The sequence below is a fragment of the Marmota flaviventris genome, chromosome 6 (assembly GCF_047511675.1).
Source record: "Marmota flaviventris isolate mMarFla1 chromosome 6, mMarFla1.hap1, whole genome shotgun sequence".
Classification (NCBI taxonomy): Eukaryota; Metazoa; Chordata; class Mammalia; order Rodentia; family Sciuridae; genus Marmota; species Marmota flaviventris.
Genome location: NC_092503.1, coordinates 11,831,555 through 11,847,500, shown reverse-complemented (window position 1 = coordinate 11,847,500; position 15,946 = coordinate 11,831,555). Strand labels below are relative to the sequence as shown.

Sequence of the window (15,946 nt, the reverse complement as noted above, 5' to 3'; positions counted from 1 at the left end):
TCCTTTTGTTCTAAATAGTTTAGACCACTCCTCGTTCCTTTTTTGTAGCTTCAAATTGCTTGTCTGGTGGATAAAGTGATTATGGAGCCCTACCTTTTGTTGGTTGGTGTCAAATACCCACTCAGGCATGGAGCACAGAGCATTTATTCTGGCTGGGTATGGTTGAGCAGGTAAATACTTTCCTATTGCTCATTGAGTATCTTTGATTCTGTCTTGGCCCTTTATATTTTTAGTTTAACATTTCTAAATAGTTTCTAATAATCTAATGTAACTCATAATGGAAATGTGTCTGTATGTACACACATGTACATATCCATACGTGCCATTAGCAAACCTTGTAGATTTTTTTCATTTCTTTATGCTTGTCCCTTGAATATTCACGGGAATCATACAGAACAAGTATATTTTCTTTCTCTGCATATCTCACATTGGTTTATGAAACTTGTTAGGACTTAGAACTTTGAGGCCTGATATTTTCTAATCAGGGCCAACTTAGTTTTCATTAGATAAATGGCTGCTTTAAATGTTCCAGTAACCAGAAATTAAGACTACATGTGCACTAAGCATAGAGAAGGAGAACAAACAAGAACTGAGTGTAATTTTCAGTGTAGTGGTACTACTGATAACTACGTTGTAAAGCATTAGCTTTAAATTACTTTTGAGTCATTGATTAATCTGATTTATTATAACCTACCAGTGGTCTTTAAAATTAGTGTCTAGTACCAGGCACAGTGGCACATGCCTGCTATCTCAGCAGCAGAAGGATCACAAATTTGAGGTTAGCCTCAGCAACTTAGCAAGATCCTAATAAACTTAGCAAGATCCCATTTCAAAATAAACAGTAAAAAGAGCTGGGGAAGTAATGTAATGCAGCTCAGTGGTAAAGCACCCCTGGGTTCAATCACCAGTACTCCTCACCCCCCACCCTCCATTGTTGTGTAGCTATGTAGTGCTTTGAATAGCATCAGAACTGTGGTTCATTTTGTGGATTAACTTTAATTTGCTTGTTTGCTTCCATTTTTTTTTCTTTCTCCCCCCCCCCCCGCCCCACCCTTTTTGGAAGACAGTCTCAGTTGCCCAGGCTGACCTTGAATTTGGAATCTTCCTGCTTGAAGTTCTCCTGAGTCACTCAGATTATAGGCATGTGCCACTGCACCCAGCTGCCTCAACTTCTTTCTTTGAACCAGTTAATTCAAAGAGTTGAGATTAACTGAGGCTGTCCAAGACTTCTGAGAAAGGACAGAGCTATGAGGATGGGTGAGAGCCATGCCACAGTGGACAGACATACAGCCTGATGGTGGCCTTGAATCATTTTATAGTCTCATATTCAAGAACAAATCTTTCTTCTATTTTTAAAAATTTTTTTGGAAAAGCCTATTTTATGGCTATTCTAGGAAATAATCTAGAAATTATTAATCACTATTTTTAGATTTTTGTCAAACTGATGAATATAAAGTGAAGTATTTAATTTCAGTGAGCTAGTGTGGGTAAGGTTGATTCATGAGAAAAGATAATATGGTTTGCTTCATATATAAAGAATATGAAGCAGAAGACTTCTTGGGATGATAAATAAAAACTAAAGAAATTTTAGCTCTAGGCATTTATTGGGTTTGGGGAGTTAACCTGGGAAGGAAACCTCTTCGGTGCTCCTGACCACGCTGCCCGTGCATTCCCTTGGGTCCTCTGCTACAGCTTATTCTAGAAAATGAGAATTAGTGGCATTCTCAATAGTTTCCATTCTACACTCTTCTGCTTTCTAGACACAGTATAATAAAACACTGTAATTTGCCTCTGTAACAGAACAGTTGAGTCCCTGACTCTTTCTGGTTTTCCCAAATTGTCTTGATCTTACAGGTTTCATCTCTTTTTAAAAATTGTTGAAGGCTGAAGGGAGGAACTTGAGAGAACTGTTTTCCTGTGATTGCACAATGGGAAGAACCCAGAGCCTAGGGAAAGTTGACTTTGTAATACCCATGGGACTAGGATTTCTTATTTTCTTGGCTACAACATTCTAATTTTAGTGAAAAAAATGGACAGTATGCTGACATTTTCTCTCTCCCCCAAGAGATACATGTACCTTACCCCTTAACTGTGGCTATTATCATGAATCTATCCCAGGACTCTCTACTCCTAAGCCCAAAGTCTTCTATATTTCTCCAGGCAACCATTGTAAATCACAGTTTTCACATTAGATCTGGAACCTATTCTTCATTCTTGGTCCTGGAGCATTTTGCCATGTAACACTGTGTGCTTGAGTTATTTCAGTGACCTCCTCTTAGTTTGTCATGTACAGATTTTAGTTCTTAAGATGATGATGAGTGACTTGTAATATGTTAACTTTGATTTGGGAAACACCATTCTTCCTTGCCTTCCACTTGAAATACACTCAAGTAATTAACCATTCAAGTGTTTGTGTTCCTCAGTTCTTTGAAGTATTTTAAAACAAAAATAGCAATACAGTAACATTTATTAGCCCTTAATTTTACAGATGTCACAATGCCCTAATTATTACTCTAGGCTTATTTTCATCTCTAGGGAAAAGAATTCATAGTGGAGATGTTAAATAGATTATATCTTTTGCCATTTGTTTTAGAGTGAGTTTAGCCTTATTGAGAAAATAGTTTCAAATTATTATTGGAAACATTCTAATACATAACCTTTGAAGCCAGTTTGGATAGTAAAACCTTATTTTTAAAAAGTTGAGTAGTTTATCTTCATTGCCCTACTATGGAGGAAGAAATTTTTATAAAGGGACAGAATTGAAAAGAATTTAAAAATAGAATGGAATATTAAGATGGTACTCTTGTATTACTTCCCAGTAAAAATGAAACTAATGAAAGACTTATGTAAAATTGTTTAAGAAAAGAGAAAGCATTGTTTAGCACCTAAATACAGTCAGGTTCTTTTTAAAATGAAACAGTAAAGCTTTACATTAGGCTTTCATGTTTATGAAATAATGGGCCCAGAGATGAATATCAGTTGTGATCCAAATAGGATCATGGAAATTAATGCATATGGCCTTGCCAACTTTTTAATAAGTACCCTTAAAATATTTTGATCCATTTTGTTCATATTAGGAAAAGTGAAAATGGTCTCAATAAATTGTCCACTTTGTAATTTGCCTAAAACCAATTCACTAGAACAGGTCCAGTGAAATCTGATTTGCTTAATGTTTGGCCCTAAAATAAATGATTTAGTAACTTCTGATGATAAATAGACCCAGAGTTGTATTTTTTTTTTTACCCATAGCTTAATATTTAATTTGTTAATTTAATTGATTATGGCTATACTGTTCTTCAGTGAGTATATTCCCTTGCTTGATTTGTGTTCTTAGTTTTTTACAAGTTTTATGCAGTTTTCATTTCCTTTGGGGCACTAGAGACTAATGACTTTAGATGGCCCTGATGACTGTGTGAACATGTTGGCCCTTAGGGTTTATACTCACTTGGATGTAGGCCTGGGTATCATTTTATTGTGCGGTTTTCCTAAAATACCCTCTATCTTGGACTGGCATTCCGGAGGCCTCAGCCTCAGGTGTGCTAGTCAAATTTGAGTAGTCAGATGCATTTGAATAAGTTTGTACATTGGTTCTTAGAGTATGGAATTTTAGATTTTTTGTCGGTTAACTAGTAAAGATAGCAGATCGGGAAGTGAATCCAACTTAATTTTCTTCATTTGGAAAACAATTGGTAACCTCCAAGCTCTAATCTTTCTGTACTCTTTTTCAACTGCAGATGTCTATAGAGCCAGATGTGGCTTCTTTCTGGTAGAAGAATGTCATACTCTTGAATACATACTTATTCTGAGACTTAGTAGCACAGATGAGAATCTTTGCCTTTTATATCTGGGATTGTTGTTTTAGCAAATTTAGTTATGATATTTGTGTCAGGATGCATTTGATCTGAAAGATTGCTCAATGCAAATTCAGGTCTGTTGGCTGTGCATGGAGGTTTTTCAGTTAAGTTTGTGAATGCAGGGAAGAAAGAATTTCTGGGGTCAAGTTCCATAATATTTTAATAGATATTTTTAGGAGTTTTTTTTTTAATGAGATAATTTCTCTGAGGACACTTTCCTAGGTAATACATCTACTAACAGTGGGAGTATTGTTTCACGTCTAGTCTCTCTGCTTTTATGAGTGCCTCCACTTAAATTGTATTGTGAGTCAGTGCATATTCAGCCGCCTTAGGAAACTCAGGACGGTTGAAACATATTTTTTTTATAACTTTACTTTTATTATTTATTTTTATGTGATACTGAGGATAGAACCCAGGGCCTTGCATGTGCTAGGCGAGCGCTCAACCGCTGATCCACAACCCCAGCCCTTAAAACACATTTTTAAGAAGAGAATTTAGGGTTGGGGTTGTGGTTCAGTGGTAGAGTGCTTGCCTAGTATGCACGAGGCACTGGGTTCGATCCTCAGCACCACATAAATATAAAATAAAGATATTATGTCAACCTAAAACTAAAAAATAAATATTAAAAAAAAAACAATTTAAAGGATCTGAAGACATTATAGCTAGTTATAGCAGCATCTTCCAGTCAGTCACTTTTGACAGTGTACAGTAATTAAAATTAAAAATTAAATAAATTTTTCTGTATACTGAGCACAAATGTTAATGTAGACTATTATTACTCAGCAGTATATGAAAATTTAAAAGTGGTGCCTGATCTAAAATATAAATTTATTTTAATTTTTTTGTCATAATAAAAATTAAAATGTTGATTTTAATGGATAGGATTTGAAATAAATAAAATGTGGTAGCCTTCCTGTTAAACTTTACAAAATTATGATAAAATTGTGTATTCAGGGTAATAAAAAAAAAAAGGTAAATTCAGTTTTTATTGTTAAAACTTGTCCTGGCAAACAAAAGCATGGTTCTTCTTAGAATTTTTTCAGAATGACCCTATACCTTAAATTTTTGGAAAGAATATTTTGATAAAGGTCCTTCAGTACATTCTTTTTATTTTTTATTTTTGGTACCAGAGATTGAACCCAATGACACTTATCCACTGAGCTGCATCCCCAGCCCTTTTTCTTGTATTTTGTTGAGATGGTCTCACTAAGTTGCTTAGGCCACACTAAGTTGCTGAGGCTGGCTTTGAACTTATGATCCTCCTGCTTCAGCCTCGTCAGCTGCTGGCATTGTAGGTGGTACTTGGCCCTAAGTGCATTCTTAGGCTCAAGTTTCTTCTGTGAGCTGTTTTTGGAGAGCCCATAAATGGAAATACACTTGCTTTTATGTCTGGAAGGGAAAGTATTTCTAATGCCCAGTTTTGCTTTCCCTAGGTAGGTGTCTCTCTCATTCTCCACAAAATCATTGTGAAGCTTTCCACTAACACAGACCCAGCAGCCTTCCTCAGCTCTCAGCAGAGGGCCTGGCTTCTTTTTTCATGGTACAGGTAGTAAATGACAACCCCTCCTGGCTTCCAGTGGTTCATAACCAAGGGAGAGTGTGTCCTCTTTCTTCTCCCCAGAGACAGTTGCCCCCTTCTTTCCCAGGGACTTTGAACAATTTGGAGACATTCTTGGTTGTCACAGTGAGGTTGAGTGCATCTGGCATCCAGGATCCTGCAGTGCACCCCATGACAGAGCCGTCTGTCTCCTTGACAACAGTGCTGAGGCTGAGACCCTTGCTGCTTGCTGGTTTCTCTGTCTTACTGTCCTGTGTCACTCAGGACACCACCTCATCACATATTTTCTCTCTCCTGTATTTTTTGCCTTTCCCTCTTTACTGACACCAAATTTTCCTATTAAAGTGCTCAAGTTTCCCACACAAAGAAGTAGAATTTTTCTTTTGACCTTTGTTATTTGCTAGCTATTGGTCTTCTTGATTCCTTATGGCAAGAGGAATAGTGTTTCTAAAGAGGAAGGGTGTTTCTAAAGAAATTCTAAGGAACTGAAGGCAAATCATTTCAGTTTCTTTTTTTCCACTGACACTGCTCTGTCTAGGTGCTGGTGGTCTCTTAACCAAATCCAGCAGCCCTTTCCTCTTCTTATCTTCCTCGTTCCCTCAACACTGTTTAATGACAGTGACAACTTTATCTCACTGGACTTTTCCCTCAGCTTTTGCAGACCTCTCTCCTGTGTCCATCTTCACCCTCTTCATTGAATCCCACAACTCCTCACCTGGTTCTCTCAGTTCACAAACATTGGCCCACTAGTGGCCACACCAGTGATACCCAGATCTACCTAGATAGTTCGTAAGTGTCTCACACTTAATCCCCATGTGTTCTCTCCCAAATTCCTGCCCAAAGTGTCCTTTGCCCTGGTCTCACTGCTTGACACCCACATTCTTTTCATCTCCCAAGCTAGAAACTGGGAAACTACTCTCTTGTACATCCATAATATCCCTTGGCAACAAATAATTACGTTTAAAGGGAATATTATTTTTCCTCTTTAAACGTAACCATAAGTCTCATTGCCCTGTCCTGGCCTTCACTTGGTCCTTCAGTATCTCTTTACTTGACTGTTCTTCAGGCTCAGCACTGATGAAGGCATCTTCTGCTTTTTTGTTTTAGCAAATTAACTCCCTAAGTCTCAGGATCCTCCTCTGTTGATAGATAGATGAGGAATATATCTACCTGGAAGGTTTGTTTTGAGCATAAAATAAAAATGAATGTTCACCCAGGCATGGTGGTGCATGCTGTAATCCCAGCAGTTTGAGAGGCTGAGGTAGGAGGATCAAAAGTTCAAAGCCATCATCAGCAATTTAGCATTATTATGTAAAGTACCTATCAAGACACTTGAAATACATACACTCTTCAGTAAATAAAGGGAGGCAGAAAAGTGAGCCAAATAAATTAGCTAGAGCCAAAACTATCTAAGAAGTTATTCCTTCAGCTTTCCACCCCAAGACTTGATGAAATGTGGTCTATAGGCAAAATAAAAATATTCACCTAAGAAATGTTCTTGTTACAAATACTGTCAGAATGGTATCGAATACTCTTCAATACACAAAGAGGACTCTAATTCAAAAATGATCTTTCAATACAAAGTGGCCACACCTCTAATCAGAGCAATGCAGTTCAAGGCCAGCCTGGGCAATTTAGTGAGACCCTGTCTCAAAATATTAAATAAAATGGGTTGTAGCTATAGTTCAGTGCTAGAGCACCTCTGGGCTCAACCCCCAGTACCAAATCAAAACAAAACAAACAAACAAAAAACCAAAACCTTGTCCCTGCCCTTGCCAGAGCAAGAGGTGACCTAGAGTTTCTGGCTAATAGTTATCTTAGGAGACGTACAATTAAAAATACATAACTTTATTAAATTTGCCCTTTTTTATGTTTTGCTTTTCTTGCCATTAAGCAATTTATTGAGGCCCTAAGCAACTTAGGGAGACCCTCAAAAAGAGCTGAGGATATGACTCAGTGGTAAAGTGCCTCTGGGTTTAATACTGGACACCTACCACCACCACCACCAAATGCATGTTCAGTACTTAATTCACTGTGTACAACAGACAGTTCACTATGAAATACAGACTGCATAATAAATTTTGGCTGCCACTGATAATCAGGCAGTTTCTGTGTAACTAAAGGGAGTCTGTCTTCTGTCCTGGCAGTTTCTGCCCCCCATTCTGTCCTCTTTTCTTTTTATATTCATAGCCTCAGTGCATGGATTTGAGGGGAACATCTCAAAAATCTCGGAGGTCAGTTTTAGTTTTCTTTGGAAGTTCTTTTTCTCCTATTGTCCCCCTTAACCATAGTCTCCTGTCACTTTTTAAGTTTTCCAGAACATTAATGGTATGGTCTTCTTACAGTGTGGTGTCTCTTGTCATTCAATATTTTTATTGTCCAGTATGGTACCCCTGGGTCAAGTATAGCTATTTACATTCAAATAAGTTAAAAATTCAATTCCTCATTCACACTGGCGACCTTGAAATGCTCCATCACCACTTTTAGCTGGTGACTGGAATGTTGGACAGCACAGATACAGATTTCCAGAATGTTACATGTTGTGGTGCTATTGGAATGGTGACTGCTGACAGCATCAAACCAGGGAAGACTATTTGCTCCCTCCTGGGTGCATGGACGGTGGAGATGGAGTTCCTCTCAGTGGAATGGGCTGGCTGAGAAATAAAAGCTAGGAAAAATAGAACAGCAAAAGAACCTCAGGATACAGAAAATGATTTCAAAAAGCATGGGCAGGACGGGCAAGGATCGAGCTTCTATACTCTGGCAAAATGGAGCCCATGCCTACTTTATTTATATAGGAAGATACCAAGTTCTCCCACAGAATGATGTTCTCAATAAAAGGTCAGAGTGAGGCTGTCCATTTTTCAACAGGTTATGCCCACCTCTGGAGCAACCTTGAGAGATCTTCCTAGCCCAGCGAAGATAAAGGCCATGTGCCTTGTGCAATCTATTGTGTGGTAGAGCCACAGATAGTTCCCAAAGTTAAACCTAAAATCTCCCTGGCTACATGCCGAGAGAAGATCTTCAGGTGTTTTTTTACGGAGACTCCCTGCAATTTGCCTTGGCAATTTTACGACTGAAAATTCTCCCCCACCATATTATTTCTTCAAAAGCTTAACACCTCTGGCTATTTCCCATTGAGCTATAATGCTTAACAATTTTGATTTATTTTTATAAATTAAACTCTGGGTAGGTAATCTATTTGCATTTTAAGACTTACTAAAATATTGGAGTTTTTGTCCAAAAACAATTCAGTGAAGTTTTCAAATATTATTTTAGACACATATTTAATATATTATTTTGGATTAAAGATAATGGTGTTTGATTACGAGAAACATACATTCAGCCGACTGCTTTCATACCTCTTTCTTCTTCAGTCTGTTACCATATTTGCGGCTTTATGTTTTGAGCAACTCAGCTTGTATTTTCCAAATGCAGTCAGTATTCAGATGCCTGTCTCTTCAGCTTCCATTTACATCTACGTTACCACTGACTGCAGACACAAAAACATGCTGACAGTTGATTTTGAGTAAGTCAGCCTGTGATGTTCTGAAGTCAGATAGTGGTGATGGCTGTACTACTTTGAATATACTTAAAACTACTGAATTATATACTTGAAAGGGGTGAATTTTATGATATATGAATTAATACCTCAATAATAAAAAAACAGTAATGTGTGTAAAGCACTTGGTAGATGGGATATAATAAGCTGTCTTTATTATAAAGATTAGCTGCTGTTTTTATCAGAAATCATTTGTGAACTTTAAGAAAACAATGCAGAAAAAGTAGGAAGTATAATATTTGATTTATTTCACTGTCTGAAATAAAAGTGATTTAACCATTACTAGATGATTTTAATGAGGTTTGCCTGCAGTGGAATGTTTATAATGTAAAAAAGGTGTTTACTAGCAACAGGCTTTGAATTCAGGTATTGACGATAGCAGGGTTTTTTTTGTTGTTGTTGTTGTTGTTTTGTTTGTTGCAGGAGAGCATTCCATGTTTTAGTCAATATTATAATATTATTTCCATGATTTTCTTAACATAAAAATAATTGCCACTAAAATGGTAAATGTCATGTCATGTATATTTTACAAATTTTTAAAAACAATAAATCTCACATCTCGTGAAGTCATTCATCCTTGGAAAATCTTTACTTGCTGTTTTATAGTCCCATCCCTTTTATTCAGGAAAAGATAATCATAGAGATAAAAAAATTTCTAATGGTAGCAGATTATATGTATCTTCAGTTTGGGGCTTTTAAAATAAACATGGTTTCAACTGAAATCTAATGTTTCTGTGTACCAGATACTGAATAGGGCACACAGGAAATAAACTTCATGCCGTAAATTAATCAATCTAAAGATGTTGTTGTCATAAAAGACCCAACATTCAGCCGTAACGTGTCACTAACTGATCCCCTTTCAGAGTGACCATAAAGAGGTACTGTAGAGCCTCAGAATTCTGGTGGCAAAGGCTTCCAGGAGAGCTAGTTGAGGACCAAGACAGTTTGCCAAGTGCAGTCCCAGTGCCCAGGAAACATTCTGATGTGTGATGGTTACTTTGTTTAGTTTACAGTATTTATTGGGATACAGCTTGCTGATGATTAAATACATAAGTTGTGGTAACTGTTTATCAAGCCATTTCTATGCGCTAGTATTTTGTTAGGGTGGGTGGGAATGGAGATACTAGGAAATTCCGTTAACTGTCATGGTCTTCAAGGACTAGAAAGTTGTTGGGTGTCGGGGGCGCTGAAGAATGGTGTACAGGAGGCTGAGTACAGTGGCGACTGAGTCAGGGTGGGAAGCTGGGAAGTAGATTCCAGTGGGACCCTGAAGGGCTGCATTGAAGGCAGAGAATGGGTGAAAGGCATCCTAGACAGGGGTGCCAACCAACCAGGACACTAACAGAGTGCAGGTTCAGCGTTCCTCAGAGGCAGCCTTCAGAGGTTGACAAGTTAGGAGCTCCCTCTGGCTGGAGCTGACAGTCACTTTGGGAATAAGTGAAGGATATACTTCATGGGTTGAGACTGGTCAGACAGAGTCTTAAGTGCCAGGGGCTTTTATGACACCTAAGGCTGGGCCTAGGCAGAATTACAAGTAGGTTGTTCCCTTTTGCCACCATTTTTCTTGTCTCTCCATTGTCCTAGTCCTCTTAGATGTTGACAGCCGTTATTCCTTGAATTATCGTGAATTAGTGGATAATCTTCTAAAAGATTCTCATAGAACCTCACTTAAATAAGTGACTTTTTCTTTTAAATCAAGAGCTTTCCTTTCATATTTTCATTACTGATGAAATGGCAGGTAGTTCACACTTTTGGCCAGGGCATACTGCCCTGTGGAATCCCCCCATGGAGGAAGCCACCCATACAGTAGCTCACATCTTCAAGATCAGTGTTTCTCAAGGTGTGGAGCACGGATAACCGTATTAGAATACCCAGAAGATTTTTGAAATTAAAAATGCTTAAAATGCAGGCTAACCCCTTTCGAAAGACTAGAGATCTAAAACTTTGGGAGCGGGTGGAGGAACCCTGCAGCTTTAACAAGCAGTCCAGGTAATTTATATGTAAGCTGAAGTTTGAGAACACTCATTCAGGAACCAGTGTATAGAATTGTCATTCCAGCCAGGAGATTTCTTAAGACTTACTTCCTATGTATTAAGTTGCTTCTTCCCATCATATGTGGCCTCTTGTTTTCAAATGGAAGCCAAAAGAACATTAAATAGTTTAGTGGTGCTTGGGGTCAGCTTTGTACTGTTTCTTATAGTGCAAGGAATTCTTGTATAGCACAGCAAATGATTCCACCTTTGAATGGTTGAATACTGTGTGAACATAGTAGCACAGCCTGCAGTGTTTGTGTTCAATCTGTCAAATCTCATATCAAATTCCTTTTAAGAATGTCAGCACCCTACCAATTCCTGGAGTTGAATGTTTTCTACTTTACCTGTTGAACTGCTTGCTTCCTTAAGATTTCCCTGCCTTAATTAGGTTCTTTCCTAGAGGGCTAAAATGAGCACTGAATCTGTATCTTTAAATTCTTTTAATTTAACTAGCCTTTAAAAGAAAAAAGTTGAAACAACAATTCCAGTTCCAAAACACCATCTCATTTGGGTGACAGTGGCACACTTTGTAATCCTAGTGACTCAAGATGCTGAGGCAGGAGATTTCAAGTTTGAGGTTGGCACGAGCAACTTAACGAGATCCAGTTTGAAAAGCGGGGGATGGGGGGGATGTAACTCAGTGGTAGAGTGCCTCTGTGTTGAACCCCAGTACCACCAGAAAAAATAGAAGGGGAGAAAAACCTCTCAAAAGTGAGATTAGGAGCTTGGGTTGTGGCTCAGTGGTTAGAGCACTTGCCTGGCACATGTGGGACACTGGGTTTGATCCTCAGCACCACAATAAAAATAAATGAATAAAACAAAGGTATTGTTTCCATCTACAACTTAAAAAAAAATTAAAAGGCTGGGATGTAGCTCAGTGGCAAAGTGCTTGCCTCATATTTGCGAAGCTCTGGGTTGGATCCCCAGTCCCCCACCCCACCAAAAAAAAGAACCAATAATAATAATAAGATAATTAAAACTTTTTTTTTTTTTTTTTTAAGATGAGTGAGTGAAGCTGGCCTATTTTGGAAGTGTGCAGGGGTGGGTGGAACAGAGGATCACTAAGGATCATTTACTTCTCTCTGGGTACAAGTTCCAACCCTTGATGTGGGTACTGCCTTTTTGTTACACTTGGCTCCCTCTAGATTATTTTTTTTTAATATTTATTTTTTTAGGTGGAGATGGACACAACACAATGCCTTTATTTTTATGTGGTGCTGAGGATCGAACCCGGGTCCCGCCTGTGGTAGGCGAGCGCTCTACCACTGAGCCACAATCCCAGTCCTCCCTCTAGTTTATTGACCTTTGGTTAGTATAATTGTGAGTAAATTCAGGTTATTACCATTTTGTTACTTTTTTGACTGACAGGCAGATTAGATACTTAATAGAACAATGAATTTCTTTATATTCATTTGAGTTAGGAATGGAACCAATAAATATTTATTCCCCATGGCTATAATATATAATGTAGTGTGCTCCTTTTCATTCTGGTTTCTTGGTAACATTGAAAAGAAAATCTGTCTTTCTAATGTGTCCATACAAGGTCCTTGAACTGGAGCCTCTTGTCTGCAATGTAGAAGGGCAACAGTGGGAGGAAGTAGTGGGTTAGTCCACCTTCTGTGAAGCCCAAGAGCTGCATTTAAGAAGACCTTCAGAAGTGGCAGCTGGGTACTCTGCATTGAGCAGATTAGATGCGGATGTGTGGTCTGGCTTTAACTCTCCTTTGTTCTGTGTATCTCCTTTGTTGATTTTTAATTTGGAATGTTTTCACTTTTGTTTACCTTTAAGAAAGGAAAAGGCATTTTGTAGATAAACATGGTTTCAACTGAAATCTAATGTTTCAACACCCCATCATGATGCAGATTGATGCAGTTAGTTTAATGTAGACTGTATAGCTTTTTCGTTTGCAACTTAGTTGTGTGTTTAAATGACAAAGAAGTGGCCAGGCAGATTCCATCAAGGAATGTAGTATTTAGAGCTTCTGCCATGTAAGACCTATGTCATATGCTTCGAGTAGAAAGGAGGATTTTTAAATTCTATTAGCCATCCAAAAAAAAAAAAAAAAAAATGCTCCTGACACAGCAGCATTACTACCAAGTGAAAAATCAAGTCATTAGCCATAGCAAAAGTCAGTTTTCAGTTAGCAGTTTTCCAGAAATCATTTGATTTTTAAATCTGCTAAAAGACTGAATTGCACTGTTAGTTATTAAAATGGGACATCTGGAGTCTCTTTTATAAAACTGAGAAATGAAGATGTCTCTGTTTGGTCAAACATGAAAGCTTTTAGCTGAACATGTTATTTTGAACCCTTTACAAGGGCAAACAGTCCTATCTTCAGGACTGACACCTCATTTTACTCTTTATGTGATATTAGTTGCCTTTCTGTAGAATATACTGTAATTTCTAAGACCCACCCCCCAAAAACAGGGTGTCGCTGTGTTGCCCAGGCTGGCCCCAAACTCTGAGGTTCAAGCAATCTTTCTGCCTCAGCCTTCCAAGTAGCTGGGACTGCACCATAGTGCCCAGCTAGATTTGTGTTAAGTTTCAGTTTAAAGAACTGAGTTTGGAGTGTTATTAATTCCCCTCGTTGTGATCTTTGGCAGAATTTTGCCACTGCTGAATGGTTTAACTGGGGCAGGATTTTGACTCATTCATGTATGAGGGCAAAGTTTTACAAATCATGTGATGATTAGCTTTACCAGATGAGAAATGTTGCAGTTTTTGTTTCCCAAGATGATAGATCTTTAAAAGTGGCCAAGAGAATTGATGATTAAAAGGATAGTCTCCAAAACTTCTGAATTATGAAATTATAGTCAATGCTAATAAACATTGATGTGGAGATGTTAGTATAACTTGTTCACAAACTCTTTCAGAATGAAATCTAAAACACTCTGTCAGGGTCAGATGAGCTACAAAATAAGTGGAGTTTGCATTTTTTTGTTTCTGTTTTTGTTTTCTGCTTCTAATGATTTTTTTCCACTCTATTCTTTATTTGTTCTTTTTTTATTATGTTTTTATTTTGTTGATATTTAAATTAGTCTATATCTGGCATCTTTCAGGGAATTTTTTAAAAGTCATTTGTGTCCTCACTCTCTCTGTCGTCTCACTCGCACATTTTTACATACAGCAAAAGCTACACATCACTGAAGTGAATGGCCACAGAGTGACCGGGAGTTCACAGGTGCAGATTGAAGGCCATCCCAGACCTCCGCTCTCCGGCTGTCAGTGTGTAGCCAAGCTCTGCTTAGGCTTTGTGTCCTTTCCCTGTTGCCTCAGTGCAGCACTTTGACATGGACTAGCTGCTAAATGGAAAATTTACACTGTGGAATTTCATACTGGACAATCATGTTGCGGTCACTGCTGCTGTTTGAACAATATTTTCTCAAAGTAAAGGGGGAAGAAAACCAACCTGTCATTATAGCATTTTGGAGCCTTTTAAAGCAGTGTTGTATGTTTGTAAATATAGTGGTTCTCAAAAAATCTTTTTACTACCTTCTTCGTCCTCATGAAGAATTCTGTCAGGCACAGAATTTATTATTCCGGTTGCTTGAGGACTTACACAAATCTTTCCTCCCATGATATTACATTCTTTAACCCAACTAGGCTCAGCCTTAAAGCTTTTGAAATTTCTGTAACAAAAGCTTCTCTAGGTGAAGGAGAATATCATTTTGCTCAGAGCTAATTCTTGGAGTGTCATTTGGGGTGATGCTTTGAATTAAGCAAACAAATAAGAAAATTTGTGAGAATGCTTGATATTCCCCTACAGAGTAACCTTCATGAGAAGATTTATTTCCTTTTAGTAATACTGGCATTTTACCCTATCAGTCGTCTTCTTATTTTTAAAACTGACAGTTTGTTTTGGCAAATAAGTGTATCAAATAATTCGTCTGAGCCAGGCAGAGTGGTGCACTCCTGTAATGCCAGCGACTCTGGAGGCTGAGTCAGGAAGATTGCAGATTAAAGGCCAGCCTCAGCAACTTAGCAAAACCCTGTCAAAAAATAAAAAGGACTGTGGATGTAGCTCTTTTTGATAAAGTGCCCCTTGGTTTAGTCCCCAGTACTCCCCCCCCCACACACACACACACAAATAAAAGGTCATTTTTGACCAAAAGTTTGACAAGTTTGGTACTCTGTTTCGAAAACTTTCACACTGACCTGTTTCGTTTCTACTGTCCACGGCACAGCTCTTGTAATTCAAAGTGATCTATTGCATATTTTTTGTTTCTTTTTTAAAGATAGTACAAGTTCTCATAAACAATTCAAGCAATACCAAAGGCTATGAAATAGAAAAGTTCATAGCTGGCCAGCCAGCCTTTCTCCTTGCTGAAGTGATCACAGCTATCAGTTCTTCACATTTCCTTCTAGATGCACATAAAGCAGATCATCTTTTTAATGCTTTTTTGAATGCATAATTTTCCACTCCTTGGCTAACCCTAATTTAGTCAACCAATCTTCTCCTGAGAAACATTTCAGCAATTTCCTGTTTTTTTTTTTTTCCTCTCCCCTCTATTATACGCATTTTTGGCAGAGTTTTAAATGTTACTCCTGTTTTAGACATGTTATTTTAGAGTACTGTCAAGGTTTTAGTATTTACATAGATTTCTTGATTTAATGCTTATGATTTTAAAAGCCATGAATTCTTGCAGGGAACTAGCGCTGACTTGTAGAAAATTGCTTTTGTGGTGTCCTGTGCTACCCTCAGGTGAAGGAAGCATTATCCTGAGGGCGGAGTGGAGCAGGGACTCCAGTGAAGCAGTGAGGGACCCAGCATGGGGTTTCACTAATTCCCCTCCCCTACCAAGAAGTCCTTGGGTTTGTGATGCTAGGCATGTTGTGCTTCTGTCACTGTTGGATGGGAGGAGAGTGGTAAGGCTGAATTGTTCCTGTGGACAGCTCTTGAACCAGAAAGCCATCTCCCTGTCTCTTCTCATCCCCCCCC

The 15,946-nt window shown here is 38.2% G+C and overlaps 1 protein-coding gene across 5 annotated transcripts in view; it reads left to right on the top strand.

Moving 5' to 3' along the window:
• The window catches only part of Scaf8 (SR-related CTD associated factor 8), a 189,958-nt gene that overhangs the window by 96,948 nt on the left and 77,064 nt on the right, over positions 1-15,946 (top strand). For 2 of the 5 annotated variants that reach the window (XR_011707689.1, XR_011707690.1), the window contains exon 22: positions 49-170. The exons of the other annotated variants lie outside the window; for them this stretch is intronic. The gene's annotated coding sequence lies outside the window, so the exon portion shown is untranslated. The remainder of the gene's footprint in view (positions 1-48; positions 171-15,946) is intronic. 5 annotated transcript variants of the gene reach the window in all.